Consider the following 21937-nt stretch of genomic DNA (forward strand, 5'->3'; position numbering starts at 1 on the left):
TTCCTCTGTGCTGCCCTGGGACTAATCCAGCTCCTGACGCACCAGCAGAAAAATCTAACTTCAGCTAGATAACAATTTATACATTTATTTTCTGGCTGTTGATATTATTTAGCTATTCAGTGCTGGATAGTGCTTAATTTCATATTAAAAATGAAAAAGTGTTCACTTTTTAGTCACAAGTCACTACCAGGCTCTTCTCCTTCACAGAAACTTGACTATACCTCCTCTAAAGCAATGCCAGCACCTGTTGTACACCACAACTGCACTTTACTTTCTTTACTTTCTTTCTTTTTCACAAATAAAAGAATTTCATAGCACTGACAACATTGTCTAACTGTGGGAAATGCCCTTTGCAGATGTTTCCACCTGTGGAAGGCTGCAATAGCTGGCCACCATCCCAGTGTGGGCATCTGTTCTTCTCCTTGCTCCTTTCAAAGCTCCCCATTGCACATCCAGTTACCTCTTACTAAATACTGGGCTGGTGCAAACTCAGCAAGATGGCTTCAGCCCCATTTGCCCCAAGCACTTATTTAGCCCCTTGTAAACCCCCTTCATGTCCTGGCTTGCCTTTTGCACAATGTTGTACTGGGTGCTGGTGCCCATGAGCCAAAGCTGCTGCCTGCAGGTCACTGTCCCAGGACATGGCTGGAGATGTTCTGTCCATGCCCTCCTCCCACAGGGCTTCCAGCTCAAAAAAATGCCCTGTCAGGGAAGGGGTGCTGGACTTTCTGTAGGAGGTAGTCATTCCAGGAAGGTGGAAGAGGATGGAGTAGGAATGCAGCCAAGCAGAACTGCACAGGCCCTTCAGCTGCCTGTGCTTTTGTTCACCTTCTCAGTAAAATTCCTCACGCTTCCTCCCTATCAGAGGACTAAATGCACTCTTCATGGGCATCTCCCTCTCTGTCATGTGCCCATCCACTTTTTTTCCTTTTTTTTTTTTTTTTTTTTTTTTATTGTGCCCCTTTTCCCATTCTCATATTGGAGTCCAGCACTTGGGAGATACCCTCACATCAGTTAAACCTGAGGCAAAAACTTGGAACATTTCTAAGCTCCAGCTCAGGGGTCTTTAAAGTAACATAGGGACCTAGCCATTCAGAGCTTTATCCCTGTTCACATAACATTTACTTTGGAAGCCTTGCATTGCTAGCTATCATCATCTTGACAACTTTAATTCTATGTTTTTACTTTTCTTATCTTGCTTGGCTGTAGTTAATTTATTTTCTCACAGTGCAGCAGCAATTTTCTCAGCAAAAACCAACCTGGGGTCACACAGCTGTGCCACACCTTGTGTCAGAGACAGCTGAGCCCTGGGGCCATCCGTAAAGCTTCCTGCCCATGAGAGGGAAACCTGGACTGTGGTCCCCTGGGATGATAAAATGTCCTGGTCCCCTGAGCAGACATTGGTACTGGCATGCTCTGGACGTTGAAGGAGAACACACAAATCCTGCCGTGCCGGGAAAGCCGCGAGGCTGCGTGACCCGGGCAGTTGGTCCCTGCTCTGAGAGCGTCCCAGCCTGTGCAAGGCTGCCCCTGCCCTGCCCGCGGGGACAGGGACGAGCTGCAGCTGCACGCCAGGCTGTGCACGACGACGACGTGACAGCCTGGGCAGCACTGGGGGCAGCTGCTGGCCTCAGGATGGCACGTGCTGCGTGTCACACCTACGGAGAGTCACCGCTCTTCTCAGCCATCTCCACACTCCACGGCGTCTCAGCCAAGGGTCTGCCGCGTCATCCACCTCCTGAGGGGAATGTGCACATCCTTCTTCTGCTGCAGAACTTGTGTTCAGAGACAGCACTTCTACTAGTGCTCACTGTGGATTTTCACTCTGGCAAAAACTTTATGTTGTGGGCTTGGAGCTTGTAGTGTCATGTCTTGGCCAAGCCACTGTGGTAATTTATTATGTCCATACTTATGTTGAATGAACTCAGAAACATGTTCAGAAATGAGAGGGAAATATTATTATGCACCTCTTGGCAGACCCACAAGGTCATTCACATTGATGTCTTGGCTTGTCCTCTAATGTGTGGCCTCTGGGCTTACTAGCAGGGCTCAGCAGCAACAGCAGCTGCTGCCCATGAAGGAATGGGATAATAGAGGAGAGCCAGTAAAGTGTCTGAGATGGACTCTCACCTTGAAAGTATGACCAGGTTTTTTAGGTGGTTAGGCCAAGAAGCCAGGCTTCGACCATGAGATGGTACAAAATATATGTCTTCTTAACATGTTAAGGCATTAAGAAATAGCACCTTCCTTTCAAAAGGGTTGTTTTTATTTAACAAATAAAATTGATTTAAATTTATTTAACAAATCGTTTACTTAACAGCCCCTTAAGAGAAAGCTCTATCTGAGCTGACAGTGGCATGAGCGACAATTGGTGCAAGGTACCAGAGCTCGAAGTCTGCCTTAAGAATTGGGATTTACAGGTTTCCACTCAACAAATAAGAGTAAGGCCTGAGAGGGGTTAAAGGACTAGTGAGCCATGTAACCATGATGCTGTATAATACCAACTTGTGTTTTGACAGACAATCCCCCTGAAGAGTGGGACTGGAGCCAAACAGTCTCTAGCTTGGCAGAGACAGATCCTAGCAATACATTTCATTCATGCCAAGCAATGTTGACTTGCTTTGGTTCACATTCATTTGTAAGCACTCTGTCTGCACAAAGCCCCAGATGGCCGTGGAGACTCCAGCACAACAATGTTTTGATACAAATACTCTTACAAAAGCTAACAGAGCCTGAGCTGGTGTCTAGGGACAACAGTCCTCACTAGTTAGCTGCTAGACAGGGTTTAGGTAGAAGCATACATAAAGGAAAGAAAATCCTTCAACTCAAATTGAACATAAGGAGATACCCCATGATCCAAAATTATTAGAGAAATAATCCTCAGCCACTTAGATTGTTCAAGAAATCCTCTTGGCAAAAACTGTCTCCACTGTCCTTGAATCTATCCTTTTTTTTCTCCCCCCAGTCCTACAGAAATCACAAACATAACAATAGAAATGAAAGAAAATTCTCTGGGCTCACACCAATAGCTCAATCTGCCTTGTCAGATATACCAGCCTTCCTTCCTGGCAGTGCAACTTTACCTGTACTCTTAGGTCCAGGAGCACATGCAAGAACAGCTGCTAAAATAAAACATCATTTCCCTTTTCTCCAATGAACTAGAAAACCTAAGAGGAAAACTTGTCCTTCTTTCTCTTCTGAAAGAAAGAAGAGAAATCATAACATGATTCGTTGACAGGTTGTAGTTTCTTTTCAGTTCCTGTTCTCCTTCACACACAATAGTAGTTGAACACTTTGGCCAATACAACCTGACTGGTTTGGTTGTTTCTTTTCTATCATTAGAGAAGAATGCAGGCCACATCCAGACATAAAAGCCTTGAGCTGCTTCCATTTTTTTGAAGAAGAGAGTTTGTGCCAGTCTGAAGTTTTAATTCTGCTGGTCTAATGTTCTTCTTCCTCTTAACCCCACCAAATCCAAGAAAACCCAAAAAAGTCACAGGTGGTACTAGGCCCACTGCTGACTTCCACAGAAAACCTCTGGCAATATGTGTATCAGCTTCTGAACTGACAGAAGGTCTTACCTTGGTAGAAGTCATTGGCTGCAGGAGTTAATATCACTTTCTTTGCTCCTGCCATGTGCATTCTCACAAATGCTTCTGCACGGAGGTGTGCATCAGGCAAGGCATCTCTGCCCCCTCAGATCTTCCTGGATGATACTTTACGTCAAGTCAGTTGTTTCTGTGATCTTGTGTATGCAGTAGTTCATCCACAAGGAATTGAAGACATGAGAAGCGGGTTGCTTTTGCTGTCAGTCATGTACAGATGTGTATTATAAAGTCACACACTTGTTAGCTACAGAGCATTTCAAAGCCAGAAACTCCAGCTTTCCTGGAGAAAAGTGGGGATCTTTCACTGTTTCTTGAGGCAAAGTTTTCCTCTAACCTAACTATCTGGTATGAGACTTGCCTTACTGAAAACATTCACATGCTGAATAAGGAGTACATCAAAGTAGGACAGTGACCACCCTGATTGACAGCCAGGGGCTGTTTAATGTTCTTTGAAGTGCCTCAATTCAGGCAATTGTAATGTTTAGAGAGCACCTCTCCAAATCTCTTACTCTGTCGTCCACTACAACAGTCACAGGTCATATCAATAACTTTTCTAGTTGAAGAATATCTCTTGGAGATGAAGAAATTTAATGAATTAGTGCAGACGCCTCAATGGCTCCCAGTTTCCTTGCAAGGAGCTGCATGGGCTTGGTACATCATTGTCAGCACTGCTCTGTGAATGCTCCCTGACAATGGTGTCCTTGGGGAACAGGCTGTGCTTTCATTAAGTGTAAGTAGAATGAACAAAGAGGGTGGCTCTTGGCACCATAGCACTGTCCAGGTGTGCAGGCCCTTTTGCCTGGAGATCCTGACTGCTAAAAGGATAGGTGGGACAAATTCACAGGAAGAAAATGCACCCAGGTAAACACAATCAGCACACACTCCAGCCATCCTAGAGCTTTATGTTCTTACAGAGGGTGAACAGGAGTATTTAATCACTGGGAGAACCTTTCAAGTGTTTTGCTGTCTTAACCCAGTGTTAAGTGATCGCTCCCTACACCTCCAATTGCACCTTCTCTTAATGGTTTCTCTTGGGCAGTAATTGCAGCTCACTCTTGCCCACTTTACACAGATATCTGAACTGCTGCAGTGGACATTCATAGCTGAGAAGAGAAGAAAAGAAAAGGGCTGGGGGGCCAGCAACACGGAGGGTGTTTTTCCAACAGGACTGAACCCAGTCAGTGCTGCCTGATCTCAGCCCCCTATAGCAGCCAATGCTGCCCAGCAGGAGAGGCTGCGCCTCTGCACACCTGAAGTGGGAAGGAGAGGATGCAAATATCACTTCAAATAAGCTCCTGAAAGAGGCCCCTGAGGAAAAGCATGTTTCATATAGCTAGTGTGGGCTGGAAGAACAATTTTGACCTGAACCCTGCAGAGCTATGGAGGGTTATGAATTACTTCCTAGTGGTCGTGAAGGAAATTAAGAAAAATAAACAACTCACCAGTGGGCTTAAACTCACTACACAGGGAACCTCTGTCACTGAAAGATATGTAGGAGCTCAGGTCAAAAATCACTGGGAAGCCTGCACCAGCCAATGGCTGCATGTGACACAAGACCACCTCCTCCCCCTGCCCATGATGTGGCAGCCTGAGCACAGGACTGTCCAGCTCAAGAGGAGGGTGTCATTTTCTTGGCCTGAAACTAGTCTTCCACCCTTCCAAAGAATTTGAATTTTGCTTGGATATCAACCCATCTCCACCACCACTATTTCTCCAACATTTATAACTCACATCTCTGCAACATTACTACTTAATTAGCCCAAGACTGTGCTTGTCTGAACATCGGTGTTCTGTAACACAGGAGTTTTTATCTCATTGAGGAAACCTTGTGCAATGCATTTCTCTGTTGAAATCAGAGAAGTTAAGTTTGCTAGACAGCAAAACCAGACAGTCACTCCTAAGCACCTGGATACTTTATATTCTACTTCATCTATGCTCTGTGGTCATTTCTCTTATGGTGGGGGACTGTGGTGAAGGTTACTGCTGTTTTAGAAATTGGTGTCAACATGTAATGGTGTGAGTGGGGATGAAAATTTGGCAAGCTAAGCAGGTTGATCAAGATTATTTAGTTTATTTAGTATAAAAATACAAAACTATAATCAGCCAAATAAAGTAGGTGTTATTAATCCTGCTGTGCTGTGACACTAACATGTTCCTCAGCACTTGAGCTCATCACATCCATTCATATGCCAGTGGCTCCTCCAAGAAAACAACAGGGTATTCTGCATGCCCACCAGAGCCTTGCACAGCCATTCCTGCCAGTTTATGCTCTTGTTGGAGCATCAGCCTTAAAAGATGAAAGTATGAGATTAAAGTCTAGCAGTCTTGCACAATCTTACAGCCATCTAGTGCTAGTCAAATGTAGACCTATTTAGCAAAGTATTTGGGTTTCAGATTTTCCCTTTAAATGAGGGTTAATTTGAGAGGTTAAAATATCTGGCAAGTAAGTATTCCAGTGCCTACTTTCCAAGAACAAAAAAATATTCTATGTTTGATTTTTCTGCTAGATTTCTACATGGAGCACAAAGAGACTTAAAACATTGGCTTGAACTTAGTATACCTACAAAGTAAACTATCCAGGTCTAGCATAAAATGTCATTTTAAAGCTCAAAAATATTTGGCATTTGGCATCTTTGTAGCCCAGAGGTTACAGGGAGTTCAGCTTTAACTTTTGACATTAGTGCTTAAGAACTGAGGGAGTTGGGCTTGCATCATGATCTAACAAAGAAAGAGGCCTTTATTCTGACAGTAGTTATTTAAGCTAACCTGAGAATATTTACAATTAGGTGCCAAAGGCTGGCCTCTGACCGGCTGCCTGCAGCAAGCATGCTCTGTGCTGCAGAGAGTTTGCTGCCTACAGTTGCCCTTGCTTTTTTGGTGTGCCACTGCAAATTGTCCATTTTGGCTTTCCTATTTTTTATCTCATCAGTCCTGGCTTTTCATTGCTGTATCTTATCCATTAGTAAGGCTATGTTGGAGGTTGAAATCTTCACCTGGAGGACACAAATTAAAGTCTCAATTTTGCCAATTGTTCAGGAACTACGAGTGTCTGGTTCTCATCTTGCTGACTGCTGAGTCACCCCTGGGGAGTTTGCTCCCACAGAGAAGAGACAGCTGTTTTTACAACCCAGTCACTGCTCTGTGTAGAGAAATATCCATATGATATCTGTTTCCCAGATATCATATGAATATTTGGGTGTTTCTCCATCAACAAGCTACAACTTCTCAAGCAAAGCCTTATCTGCATCAGATTTTCTTACAGGTGAAGTCCCATCCCTGTCTAAGCACCGTGGATGACGTCCTTCCCTATAGGAAAGCACGGTCATATCTGGACATCAGGATCAGCATTACTTTCTCTCACCAGCTGTGTGCTCAGGTTGGGAAATCCTAACATATCAATTTTATCTGAGGACAGGAGCTAGAACAGCCCTCAGTCCTGGGGTATGTGATCTGATTTTTCCATCTGAGTACTCAGAGGTCTGAGACAAATTCCCTTGATTTCTGTTCTAATTATGTCTTACTGCAAGTCAAAGCAGACTTCAGCAGGATTTCAGTGTGATCTGGATGTTGCAGATGGGATGTTTAGTCTGCTCTGGATTCACGATGCCACACCTGCATCCTATTTCTGTTACCTTGACTTTGTGGCCTTGTATTGCTGCTCTTCTCCACAATACTGAGATTTATAATCACATCTTTCAATTCCAGTATTGAAGACAGTCTGTCATTGACATTCTTCTGCTCTCTGTCAAGGCCCTTATCATAGACTTGAGTGAAATCATACCTTTCTTTTCCCTGAAATATTCCCCCAGTGTGGAGGCTCCTATTTAGTGCTATGTAAAAATGCTTTTATCTTTGTATGGACGTCCTGAAGTCAGTATGTTTTCAATCAATATCACCATTTCTAGAAAGCAACAGTTCATGCTGCCAGGAGAAGCTGAAAACCTGAAGAGATTCCCCCCCCCTTTCCTTTTCTTCTTCTTTTATCAATGACTCTGGACTCCAGCGGCCATCTCCTGCCTGTGGAGAGACCTCCCTGCCCCCAGCCAAGGGGATCCTGCTTGTCCTGCTGTTTTATACATCCTCTGGCACAGCTTTTCCTCTAGATAAGCTCATCTGGACACCAGCAAACAAGCAAAGGGGGATCCCGTGTGAAGCACATCTGTACAGTGCACACTGTTGTCCCTTTTGCCCCTTTTGTGACTGGCCACTGCACTGGGCTGCTCTTGAGTGCTCCCTTCAGCTGGAATGACCCAGAGAAGTTAAAACTTCTTTTAGTTTTATTGTTTTTGTTATTAAAAGTTTCATTGTTTTCTGAAGCTAAACAAAGCTCTGATTACCTGGAGTGAAGATAAATAAACAGCAGGAAGGCTTACTTCTTCTTGGGCAACCATCATCCCAGGGGATCCCAGAAGTCACAGTGCTTTGCGTTCTTTCTGAGAGGTGATTTTCTTCTGGTGGCCCTCCAGCATCAGCTGCCTGATCCATCACCTGTTCAGGGGGCAAGGAAGGTTGTCATGAAGCCAAACCATTTCAGGCTCTTGTTTCCCCATACTGTTCCCTGTAGCTGTAACCAGGGCTGACGCAGGGCAGGGAGGAGTGGGATGGGCTGGAAAGAACCACACTGACCACCGACAGAGAAGCAGGTGAAAATGTGCCCTTTCCCCAGCTCAGGATAACCAGTAAAAATGATTCTTTTCATCCTTCCTTTTTTATCACCAGAACAAAAAGCACACAAAACGGCGCACGCATCTTGACAAAATTACGTGTTCTCACTGCCACGTTAAGTAGGCACCGCAGAAAGCCATGGCAAAGTAGTTCATGTTCCCAAAGTTCATTTTCACCTTGCTTCCAGGGAACCCTGTGCTGTGCCTGCGAGTGCTGGAGGCCACAACTGTTTCCTCTGATATATTGTGTCAGAAGTAGTCAGCCCCCCTGCCCCACCATGCTTTTTGAGTGAAAAATATCTTCTCGTTAGCCACAGGTCAGGTCTGCCCAGCCTTGTGGCACTGGGTTCTGGGCTGCACCCTGCTGGGAATGTCCCTGGCCACCCCCCGTGCAGAGGAGTGGAAAAGCATGGCTAAGGCCACACAGGCAGAGCAGAGGCAGCTGGGGCCCGAGGTGGAAAACATGGGCAGTTCCTCCAGCACCAGCCCCCTGGAGCAGCCTGATGCCAACCAGGCTCTTTGCTCAGCCTGTTTTAATAGCACGTGGCTCATATTTTCTGTGTTTTTCCTCCTGACATTATGCTGATGTGTTAATCCACAGCATGGCAGCAAAAAACGTCTGAGATTTCCTGCAGTGATGTCAGCTCCTGGAACTCGACACCCCATAACAACCTCCAGGGCCAGTGGCCCTCTGCCTCCAATTCCCAATAAGGACTTATTTTCCTTGGCATGGCCAACACGTGCAAAACCTCATTCTGAGGTTTATTTTGAAAGAGAAAATAGGTGGCCAAGTGCTTAGTTCTTTCAAGGAAGTTTGGAAACGATGGAGAGCAACCATGTGAGCACTGAGTGTGGCTGTCCATCTTCCAGCACAGAGTTGTAAATCATCTCCTGAATGGCTGTCACAAGCACACCAGATCACAACAAAGAAGCTATTTTTCTTTCATCAGGACTGCTCGTTCAGGATACAACACCACTGCTAATGCATTTAGGAGGTGCAAGAAACATTTGAAATGGATATTTTTTTTTCTAAGAAATAAAGTTAAGAGCTTGTTTGCTCTGCTTGTTTGGAGTTTGACTTGTTTTGTTATACTTCCCCACAGCTGCACTTTCCTCCACAAGCTGGAAATGGTTGCACCAGAGGCAGCAGAGTCTTGGGAAAAACAGGAATATTTCCAGTACTGCAGGCAGGGATTTACAACAGGCTTTAAGGGAGCATCTCAAACTGTGTCCACCCTGGCTGGACTGGAAGAAGTATTGAGGTCCCCATGGCTGGGTGTGAAGCCCAAATCCAGGAGACAGTCCTTTGCTGTGGGAGCACAGCCTGTGCATGCTGTAAAGCATGCTGTCCATGCTTTGTGCACAGTGCTGGAGTTATCCACTCCCTTTCCTGGGGAAAGAAGCAGTGTCACTGTGGCTGACACCAGCTTGAGTCTCTCTGATGTGGTTTCCTCTCATCTGGGTGCTGGCAGCTCGCTCTGCCACGTGCCAGTCACTGTGCCATTCCCCGGCACGTCCTTGTGCCCAGCTTCTCCAGCATCCCTCGTGGCTCTGGGAGCCTGGGAAGGTGATTTCCAATTTCTGTTCTCCTTTGGGAATTAGTATTGCACAGGGGTCAGGCACATCCTTGGGAGTGCTGTGGGGTACCATCCCCTGCTCATTCAGTCCTCATCAGCATAGCGCTGCTGCCATGGTGGAATACGCCACAGGAATCACCCACAAGTGGTAGATTGGACATTCTAAACATGAGTTACAAGCATGTTATTTTAAAATGTGTGACATGAGCATCTATCAGCAAGACACTGGATGAATAGTAATGAAAGATATGTTGCATGAGCCATTAAATGTTTTCCTACTGATGACACTTGAAGCACATCTGAAACCAAAGAAACTGAAAGGTAAATGCTGCTCATACTCCCGTGTGAGATATTTGCCTTAGAAAACTCTGTGGGTGGCACAGCATTGTTGCCACCAGTCAAAAGGCAAGACTCAAAAGTGTCCTGGAAGCAGGTCAGCACTTCCAAGCAGCCAAAACACTGGACTGAGCAACTTCATCTGTGGGATACTGATCAGAGGAGCTTGGAAAAGCTCTTCTGAAGAAAACAGAAGCATCAGTCTCTGAACCAAGTTTCATGCTGGATAGCCCATAGGCAGAAACTCATGATTACTCATCCAAAGTCATTGTTTTTTATGTGGCCCTTGTGCAGCTGCTAGTATGTCTTTCCTCAAAACAAGAGCATTACATGGCTTTATGAAATGTGAAACCATCATTGTTTTTTATGTGGCCCTTGTGCAGCTGCTAGTATGCCTTTCCTCAAAACAAGAGCAAAAAAACATGGCTTTATGAAATGTGAAACCACTAATGCTTTACAGCACTCACTCTAAAAGACTACATTGTAAAAGAGAAGTGAGTTTTGTCTTCTTTTGAGCCAACACATCAGATTTAATAATTGAGGTGTGGTCTCAAAACAGCCCCTTCTGCTGCAGTTTGCCAAGGGAGAAGCAGTGTTTGCCCAAGTGGGTACCTCCTGCAGCAGCTGGCTCAGGAATAAGGCTTCTGGAAAAAAAAATCTTATTCTTCAAGTGCTATGATGGCCTTGGTATCATAGAAGAAGGTTATGAAACCCCAGCCTTTGCTACTACCCTTGATGTATCTTGTTTGTGCCATGTCAGACCATTTTGTTCCTAGAGGATGCACTATCCAAACCCCTTAGCAGTATGCTGAGCCAGGAGGAAACCTGCCACTAAAGGATGCTTTCAGTAACAGCAGGGGTTGGTAACAGGCTTGTTCCACTCCAGAGGTTTGTTTTCAGTGGCTGTTTCTGCATGCCAAGATCAACTCTCGGCTATTTTGGTGTTGTGCTGGGGAGGCAGATTGCATGTGGGGTGATGGCAGCAATGTGGCCATGAAGATAAAGAGAAAGTCTGTATGAAACACAAACAAAAGCCATAAATGCATATATGCATATATTTCACGAAGCAAAATATACTATAACTAAAACAATATGAGGGACTATTTTGTCCTTAAATGGGCCAGAGTTTAATATAAAATATCTCTGTGTACATTCTGAAGTTCAAATGTGTATACAGAGCAAACAGTTTATGGTTCCACAAGATTCCCTGCACCATCTGAACTTAAGTATGAATTCCCTGGTTGTCTGAAATGGGATTATCTGATGGGAAATCTGACAAGAAAGACCACATATTTAAAGGTTAAACAGCAACAGGAAACTTCCTGGGGAAACTTCAATGGCAGGATGCCTGCTCTGTCAGGATGATAAGATCTGCTCCCTGACTCCATCTGACCATTTTAGCAGAGCCAACTCCTGCACAAACACTATAGACTTTGACCAACAGCACCTAGGGACCCTCTTGCACAAGAATCCATCCCAGTTTTCCAGAGAAAGTAGAGCACAAACACGTTTTCCTCTCCCTTCACATATTTATAAGCCTGAAGTCTGTTTCTGAAGCTTCAGATAAAATGCCTGTTACAACTTTTTTTTTTTTTTTTCTTCCTGACTGTACCATGTGGAAAGGTCAGAACAGATCTAAGTCAAAAATAGAAAACACAGGTGAAAGGTGACAGAGGGTGATAACTGTCCAGCCAGTGAACAACTGGAAGACCACCGACCCCAAAATAACTACTGGAACAGACTGCAAGGGTATAAAAGCCCAGGGATTCCTTCGTTTGTGGTTCCTCCCTGCAGCCACCAGGCTGAGCTGCTCCTATTGCTGTACCAGGAAATCTGGGGTAGAGAAATTTCCTTAACAGTATTTATTTCCACTTCTGAGCATTCTGTGGTTATTGATTCTGTTATTATTATTTGGTCTTTAATGGAGCAAAGATACTCGCAGGTTTATGGGTCAGGTCTCTAACCAGATTAAAAGTACTAATCCAAATGTGAAAAACGCCAATCACTTGTTTTTAAAATTTTAAAAGTTTAATAGTAATAAAATGGTTATAAAAATAGTGATATAATTCGAGTAATAATAATTTGGACAGTTTGGATTAGGACAATATGAGACAATAGAAACAAAGAGTTATGGATGGTCCAGGTACCTTTTTCTGGGCAAAATAAGCCCAAAAAAGGACACACGGTAATAGAGGGTTAACCCTTAAAAACAACAGCCTGTTGCATAGTCATACACCTCATGCATGATGCATAAATTCCATTCAAACACAGGATTCTGTCTGGTCAGTGTCAACTTCTTTCTCTTAATCCTAATGGCGTCTTCAGGGCTGATTGAGGCGGGAAGAAGTTAGTTTCTTCTGATAAGAGAGCAATAAATTATTTTTCTCTGAAAGATTTAGGTGCCCTGTGGCTGCTATCTCGGTGCGAGTCCTCTTTTAAAAAAAAAAGTATCTTACATAGCATAGTTTCTATTTTAACATTACCTTATAATCTAAAACTATATTTAACACACTGCTTAAGAAAATTAATCCAGAATAACTTTCTAACACAACACATATAATATTCATTTTAATATTTGCGAAAAGCCAATCCTAGAATATGCATTTTTCACGAAAAGAAAACTACTCTTCATTCTTCCTTTCAGATCACGTTGGGAGGGAAGGCGCCGTCCGTGCCGACACTAGATGTCAGCCCACACACGCCAGAGCTTCTGCCCGGAGCCGCAAACGCCTTCTGCAGCCACGGAGGAACTCCCTAGAGCATCCTTCACCCTGCACGGAGGGGCTGCCCCAGGCATCCTTCACCCTTCACGGAGGAACTCCCTAGAGCATCCTTCACCCTGCACGGAGGGGCTGCCCCAGGCATCCTTCACCCTTCACGGAGGAACTCCCTAGAGCATCCTTCACCCTGCACGGAGGGGCTGCCCCAGGCATCCTTCACCCTTCACGGAGGAACTCCCTAGAGCATCCTTCACCCTGCACGGAGGGGCTGCCCCAGGCATCCTTCACCCTTCACGGAGGAACTCCCTAGAGCATCCTTCACCCTGCACGGAGGGGCTGCCCCAGGCATCCTTCCACCCTGCACGGAGGGGCTGCTGGGGCATCCTTCACCCTGCACGGAGGGGCTGCCCCAGGCATCCTTCACCCTTCACGGAGGAACTCCCTAGAGCATCCTTCACCCTGCACGGAGGGGCTGCCCCAGGCATCCTTCACCCTTCACGGAGGAACTCCCTAGAGCATCCTTCACCCGGCACGGAGGAGCTCCCTAGAGCATCCTTCACCCTGCACGGAGGGGTGCCCCAGCCATCCTTCACCCTGCACGGAGGGACTCCCTAGAGCATCCTTCACCCTGCACGGAGGAGCTGCAGCACTGCCTCGGCAATGAGGGGGAAAGGAAGGGTGCGCGCTCCCGCGTCCTTGCGCAAAGCCTCTTTTTAAATAAACATACATTTTAAGGGTGAAAACTTTCAGCCGAAGTCCGGCCCTTGTCCCAGGCGTGCCAGAAGGCGGCTAACACCTCCTGGCGACCATTGCCCGCGCCGTCCCTGCTCCCCGAGCCCGCAGGCCGAGGCCGTCCGGGAGGATCCGCCCGCCAGGGAAGGCTGACAGCCAGCAGCTTTCGTGGCCACGGAGAGGGAAAGCAGCTGCCACTGCTGCCTTGGAGAAACTCCGAGCTGTGGGCTCTCTCGGGCTCAGACTGAGATGGGGCACCTTGGGTTTTACAGTGGCCGGGAAACAGCACTCACCAGGGTACTTTTTGCAAGTAATTTAAAGCTTCATTTTTCTCCTCACAGCACTGCTGTCCCAGACTGTTTAGCTCACAGACACCAGTTACCAAGGTTAGCGTTGATTGAAAACCCTGAGAGAAAAACAGAAACTGCCCAGTGAAAACGTAGCATTTCCTCATATTTCCACTCCAGAGACAGAAGCAATTTCCCTTTCCCTTGTTTAGAAAACAGCCTTCCTTCCCCATTTCCATCTCATTCTCCCAAACTCACTCTCTGGCAGGCCAGCCTGGCAAGGGCTACAGGCTACAGAGGTGAGATGCCCTTGTGGAATCCAGGGATTAAAGGCTGGCTCCTTCACCTCTGTTCCTGCTTTTTCACCCTCTGTTTTGGGGTTTGTTTTTTTGTTTTTTTTTTTAATGTGTGAGAGTTTCCCTGCCCAGTGCCTGTCTTTCCTTCTGTCCTGTTATGCAATGAGAGGCATTCAGAAATCACCCAGGCAAAACCCAGCAGAGTTACAGCTCTGTAGGGTGCAGTGTACTTCTCACATGCTTGTTTGGGACATCCCTGACCTAGCAAGGGCTCACCACAGTAGGGATTGGGTTCCTGCATCTGAACTGGCTGGCACAGGAAGGGCTCAGCCATCCCTGCACCCAGGCCTCCTGCTTCCTTGGTGAATTTGCCCCTCACGGAGACAAACGTAGAGAGACCTTCAAGCTCTTGCACTTCTAAAAACACCTCTTCTCTCAATGAAGGGATTTTCAGCAAAGCAAATGCAAACAACTCTGGGTCAAAAGAACAAGTATTTAAGCTGCTCCAGCCTGGTGTCCTGCAGTAGGTAGCCTGTTCTGTTGGCTCAGCTGCTCGGTAAGGTGTGTTTCATTGTCTGAACCACTTCCTTAAGGAACAACTAGATGAGTTGTGGATACAATTTGTTCTTGATTATTGCTGGGAGAAAGAAAGAACACAGTAGCACAAACAACCACATGCAGTGGTTTGAGCAGTGACTCTTCAGCTGCTGGGCCTTGGGTCAGCCGTGGCAAGGCTGAATTGCAGGCAGCCAGCGTGGAAAAGACGCCAGGCAGAGGGGGTGCTTGGATTTCATTGGCTTGACATCATGCCTTTCCATGGTTTGATTTTTTTTTTATTTTGCATTTCCTTTACAAAGCTCTGCTCCTGGCCTGGATCCTGGCAACACTTCATTACACAACAACAGTTGCCATGGCCACTGAGGTGGAGGCAGCAAACAGCGCTGCTGCAGTGCTGGCAGGAGCTGCTGCAGCTTCCCGGGCACGCGGATTCCTGGTGCATGGGAAGGTGGGTGCATGGTGTGCAGGTGCATGAATGCACTGGTGCATGAGTGCATGGGAGTGGGAGTGCATGGGTGCAAGGGCAGGCATCCCACTGGGGGCACAGCACTCCTCTGGTCACCTGCAGGCATGAGCATCCCACAAAGGGCCACCAGCTGGGAGCAAGCCATGCCTCACAGCAAAGGTCTGATGTGAATGGGCTGAAATATTTTGCATGGGCTCAGTATGGGCATCTGCAGCTTCATGCCTGCTTTAGAAATAGGGATGAGTGCTGGAAAGGGAGGGGATGGAGCTGCAAGGATGCTCGACACACTGCCAGCTCTCTGTGCATGTGCGAGTCATGAAGGTGATAAAACACAAGGAGGCACTCAGGAGTTCAAGAGGTGGGCTACTCTGAAGAGGCACCCCTCCTGTTGTTCCTCTCTCCTGCTGTGCACAGGGCTTGTGAAGGACTGGGAGAGATCATCTGAAACTGTTGGGGCTCACTGCTCTCTTGATGCACTGTAGGTAATGTGGCCAAAGAGGAAAGCAGTGCCCAGCAGCTGCCGGTCAGGAGCTGTAAGGAGCAGGTGAAGTTGTGTACAGTCCATACTGGAGCTGACAGCGCTCAAAAGAGGGGTTCTGCTGAGGGGCACCAGATCAAGGTGTTTGCTTTTATTACCTCACCTCCATACAGACTTATTGAAGACCCCCACAGAGAAGCTGCTGCTGGAGGTTACTCACACTAACAAGAAGCTCTTGCTGGGGTAGCTGTGGAAATTGCCAACCACTGTTTCCTCTTCATCTCTGCACTACTGGAGATACTGGGGCAGGAACAATGGCAGCAGACCTGCACTGGCCACCCAAGCTCACCCACGTTTCTTGGCATGCTTTTCTAGCCTGGAAGAAGTGAGGATTTAAATCCACCATGCAGGGGGCTGCCAGTGGAGGGGAGGCTGCACTGCCTGTCTTGCTGCTGCCCCTGTTGTGGCTGAGATGCAAGAAAAAGGACTGGTAACTTAAATCAGTGCAGTGAGACCAGCTAGAGTTAATTTTGCAGAGCTCTTTGTTACTCATGGCACATTCATTTTGTTTATATTGTGTTCTATAAAACTAAATAGTTCCTCTCTTAGTGGTTTTATCGTCTCTAAAGAGCTCTAGCACATTTCTCATCCCATTTTACATTTGTTTGCTTGTTTCTCAAGCCAGTTCTTCCAGTGTCTCCTAAATCATGTCTACTGTTGTTTGAATCCCTTCCAGTTTCTTGCCATCTGCTCAGTGCCAAAATGAACAAAATATTCATGGTTCATAGCAATATTCACTATGACACAGAAACAGGAGCCTTGTGCATCAGAATTTCTGTGCCTCCCCAGTCAAACAGCATAAATATTAGTGCCTTTGTGGCTGTAGTGACTGTACCTTTTTGTGCTTTTAACTTACAAGTGCATAGGGTTTGCTTCGGTTAGATTTTAAATCCTCCCCTCCCCTTCCCCTCCCCCTTCCCCTCCCCTTCCTTCCCACCCATTCTTTTTCCGGAATCCAGCAGTTGCACTTGTTTTGAGTTAAGAACCCACAAGGCAAAGCCTTAGGCCTTAGCTCATTGCCTGTTATGCCATTCCTGATCTCTGCAGCAGGATCCCTTACTTGGGCAGATATTGTTCTCTGCAGTCTCTTAAATGTAACACTTTTTCATGGCTGCAGCCATATAGTGCCCTGAAATCTGTCTCCGACCTCTGTGGTTCAAAATTCCACGTGGACCTTTCAGTTGTTCTGGAGTCAGATGGGGACCTGGTTTGTTACATTTCATATTTATTTTGCTGTCAAAGTCCCAAGAAAAGCTGTGCCACTTATAAAATCCTGAGCAAGCCACTCTTTTGACATGTCTTCAATCACATTTTGCTCTTCTCAGATGTCCTTAACATAATGTTCACGAAAATCAACCTAGCTGATCTTGCCATTCACCATTAATTCCTGGACATTGTGAAAATAAATTTTTATTTTAATCCATGAGTGAGAATTCTCCCCAGGCTTTCTGCCTAATCACATGTCCCATTGTGTTGTAAGAAACCTGCTTCAGAGCAAGACAGCCTGTTGGCAGGCTCCTGGTCACCACAGCACCTTTTCTGGGAGCATGAAACACAAGCCTTCAGACGTCGCTGCTCTTACTTCAGTCAGCTAGGTCATATTCTCAGCTGTGATGAAGCTCCTCAGCCACACCAGCCTCCACAATGCAGTGTCAGCTTTTGGCACACTTTGTGGCAGGGAAAGGCTGACCCATCAGGGACAGCAGCTTGGAGCAGTCCCTTCAAGACACACTGAGCAAAAGCTCCAGATTTTGCTTTTCTGGTAGTCTTGGGTTTCATAGCTGTTGCAGGACCAGACAGAATTCTCTGTAAATGCTACTGTTTGCTGTGTCTAATTTATTTCACAGGAAATAAAAGTGCACATGATAGTTATCCATTCCCTCAGAAAGTAATGTAGATTCTTAAGCCTTTCCTTCACTTAGCCAAGACTTTTCCCCTCTGCTGCTTTAAGTGTGACATTTTTCTCTGAGGTAGGTGACTTTACAGCTCTGTTGGCTAACCTTGGTAAAAACCTTTTCCCAGAAGTTTGATGATGATTCACTGGCATTATCCAGAGCAGAGATTCTCCTGTTTAAGCAACTCACAATTTCTGTCAGCAGCATGTCTGAACACCCAAAATTGCCAAGTGATGACAAGCCCGAGAAGGGCTGGTGTTGGCAGAGCAAAGTTTCCCCTGTCATGGTGAGGTTACAGATACTTTAGTGTGTCTGTTCTGGATGCACAGCTGTAGATCCCTTCAGAAAGCACCTTTTCTCTCCAGAAAGATCATATCAGAAAGAAATATCAATCAGAATACAGTGAAAAGATTAAAGCTGTATTGCAGAGTGGGGCGTTGAAAGAAGCCTCAAGTGAACGTCTGTGATTGCATTCAGGTCCTGCAGTCTTCTGCTCTTGTTTCCTCCTGTCTTCAGCTCTGCAAGTGAAAGCGAGGTTCAGTGCAAGCATTAGACACTTTGTTCCACATATAGCTTCACATGTAGGTGGGGAAAGGGCCAAGGCTGAATTTGTTCTCTTCTAGTCTTTATAAACAACCTGAACATCTTGCAGCTGCCAGACCACAGACTGTAACATCTCATAAACCATCTGCAAACCTTTATGTGATATGGAAGATAGAAAGAACAAGCAGTGTCTGTGAGTTGTTCTCATTAAAACATCAGATTCAAGTCAGTCTGATGCAAAGTTCAGTTTTTCCAAAATGTGTACTGGTTTTGGTGTATGCCAGTGGGTCATGGGGTAGTCTCACGCTCGCATGGCAAAACAAGTACTCTCTGATAACCTTCCCATGGGAACATGCATTGCAAGAATGATCTTAACACTCTCAGCCTGCTAGGGAGCAGTAAGACAACCTTGGGCTATGGGACAGTAATTTCGTTTCTGCAAAAGTCTGAGCAGCACAGCCTGAAAACAGAAATGCCAAAAATGCTTTTGGATGGAAATGCCCCCACCTCAGGGCAGCCATACCTGATTCTTCCTTACAGCTCATCTGAGGACTCCTGTAGAGGAGTGGCTGCTGCTGGGCCTGTCTCTGCTCATCAGTGTCACATTCATTTCTGTATACTCTGGTCCAGGCTGTGGCACACCTACTTTGCATCTAAATGTACTTTGTCAAAGAGCTTGCAGTGGTGCAGACCCCAGTGTTTCTTCTTCCCTCTACACTTTTGTTAGAGATTTCAGTTCAAGAATATAGGCAAAACAAAACCACAGCAGCAGCTTCACTGGCACCCTTCAAAGAACCTGCAGAAACTAGTTAGAAAAAGTTGCTCAGTTCCTGTTGTACTAAGCAAAGCTCTTGCCTCCATGACCGTCACAGCCAGACTCAGACACATGCCAGGGGGTGGGAAGTTTGGGCTGGCACCAAGAAACCTATTTTTAAACTGTCTCTGCTGTATAACGCAATATGAGATTAAACTGCATGATGGTTACTCCCTAATTGCTTAGAGTGATGCCACGGGAGGCCCCAGGGGTGGGACTGGGGTGTTCTGCCACCCCTGCATCCGCCCGCTGCCTCCCAAGGGCTGTGGGAGCTCCAGTGCCTCCGAGCTTTCCGAACACAGTGCTACACAGTCAGACTTTCAGGCCCTGCCCAAGAGCAGGTTTTTCACTTTCTCAGGCACTTTTCAGCAAGGTTTTCTGCATGGCTTGTACTTTCTAAGAAAGGAGCTGAAGCGAAGCCTAAGAGTCAAGCGGCAGCTCTGCTTACTTGCCCCGGACAGCAGGCGCTATGTACGTGCCCAGAAAAAATCTCTGCAGATCAGACAGAGATGTAAAACTCCATCAAACCACTTGAGAGAGGGAGTGAGAGGCTTTTTACATGAACCACTTGGATGAGATCTCTTTTAAACTTAGCTGAAATGAAAGGAGGGTGGGGAGTTTTTTTATTGCTACAAGAAGCACTTTTCAGTCTGCCCTAAAAATGACATGAAACTCCAACCTCAAAGTAGTTTATTTACAGGCTTGGGTTTAAAGAAATCTCTGTGTGAGGGGGAGAGGTTATTCCTCAGCCAGCAGGCAGAACTGGAGCTGGGGGATGGCTGATGGTTCTGGCTCCTTAGGTATAATTAGGTGGGATTGCTGTTGGTAACTAGAGCCAAGAGTAAATATTTGGGTGAGGGAGCTATAACTAGGCATGCCATCTAACCAATCATAAGCTGGCTCTGGACATCAGAAAATAAGAGATTTGGTGTCTTATCTTCCCATGGATGCCAGGGGGATATAACTGCTTTTTAAAATGAAGAGAGGATATAACTGCTTTAAAAATATATAAAAAGTCAATGTGGCAGCATGCTTGGAAAGCTACAGATGGGGGAAGGCAGGGTCTTATGGTGGTATGACCTTTCATAGAACTAATAATAAAACTGGGGTTTTGGACTGACATACTCTAATGTCTACACCAACTAAGGGGTAAGTGTTCCAGGATAATGTCTAGACCTGATGAAAACAAATAAGCAGCATTTTTCATGTATACTTTCATTTAAATGGAGGTAAAGCTGTGTAAAACAAGGCCCAGGACCCTCAGCTGAACACATCAGATGAAGCAGATTCTGCCCCAAAATTGTGGGGTTGGACTGACACCATGCTCACAGAGGCATCATCATCCCTGCCATGCTTGGCTGCCTATGTCTCTCTGTGTTCATGAGTTTACATTTCCATTTAAATTTACCTGCAGGTCTGATTTTTCTAGATTTTTAACATACTTTGTTTTGACAGATAATTGCTACAGTCCTGTAATATATTTTACTTTTGGAGTTTATTAATCTGCTCCCAGCTATAATTCCATCTTAGCCTAGTTTTGTCTAAGAAATATGAAATGTTTTCTTATTCCTAGAGCAACAGATGCAAATACCATCCTGAGGATGGGAAACTCACCAAGAGCCCAGTACAGTATTTTTCAATGATATTTCAAGAAACTCTTTATCCTGAGTCTCTCTGAATGGAGACACTGCTTTTTGATCCCTGGATCACAATGAAGTTTTACTTTATGGAAGCTATGGGGGAACATGCCATACTTTTCATTTATTTTCCCTTGGAAATTATAAATCTGTGCATCTTTCATGTATTAGTCTGTACACTACAGAACATGCTTGTAGTTACTCCATTTTTTTTCCCTTTTGTAATCTGAAAAAAAAAAAAAAAGGTTGCCTCTTTTGATCAAAATTGGTTTTGACCACATCTGGGACATGCAATGATGAAAAAAGAAATATCAGGGTCCTTTTCACACTGGAGTAGAGTTGGCAAGTGCCTGGTGATATCTGAGGTCACTGGTACCTGCTAACTTGTTGTCTTCCTAGAGTTTAATAGGATTACAAGCTAGATTTGCATTAGAGTTAATGCTAAAATCTTCCTGACTTGCCATTCAACCTCACCACCCACCCACTTTTGAAAGTCCTCCTGGGTGTGAGTTCCCACTATGCTGCTCTCAGCCTTCCCAACTGAAAATTGTATGGACCATTCATCTGAAGATCAGGCCCACACTTCTACTGTGCCAGAGTTTTTTGAGAGATGCAGGCGCCGAAGAATAGTCAAGGTGCTGTTTCTTTTTTGGGCTAGGATGTGCTATGTCATACTAACCACAGTGGGTGTAGAAAGCTGCTCTTACTTTCATCCAATGTTTCCCTACTAACTCAGAAACTGAGACTTTAATACTTTTTTGCTAAATTTCACTCTAGAGGTAGTCTGAGATTTCCCTCTGCATTAGAAAACACCAAGAGAATGTTTCATATAATGCAAGCTGGTAATAAGTACAAATTAGTGATGGGAAATATGGAGCTGAAACTTGCACTGAATCAAGCCTTGTCTCCACAGGCTGTAGCACGGGAACTGCTCACTGTGAGGGTAGGAAGTTCAACAGCCTTTGCTAAAAACAGTCCCTTAATTTAACTTTCGCTTCTTCTCTCAGTTTTGGGCTGATGTGATTCCAAAGAGAAGTTCCTGTTTCTCTTCTCTCCTCCCTTGCATTCAGCAGGCCCGTGCAAAGGGCTGCTGGAGGGGAAGGAGGGCGAGCATGCTGCGCCTGTCCGTGCCATGCCCAGGCAGCCCTGGCATTGAGCAATTCCAGACCTGGGGCGTTGAGAGGGAGCTGAGCCCTGCTCCTCAATCATGGCCTTACCCTCAGGGTCACTTGTCAGCAGACAGCCTGGGAATCAGCTGCTGTTCAG

This window comes from Onychostruthus taczanowskii, unplaced genomic scaffold (genome assembly GCF_017590055.1).
Source record: "Onychostruthus taczanowskii isolate IOZ18803 unplaced genomic scaffold, ASM1759005v1 scaffold12, whole genome shotgun sequence".
Taxonomy (NCBI): domain Eukaryota; kingdom Metazoa; phylum Chordata; class Aves; order Passeriformes; family Passeridae; genus Onychostruthus; species Onychostruthus taczanowskii.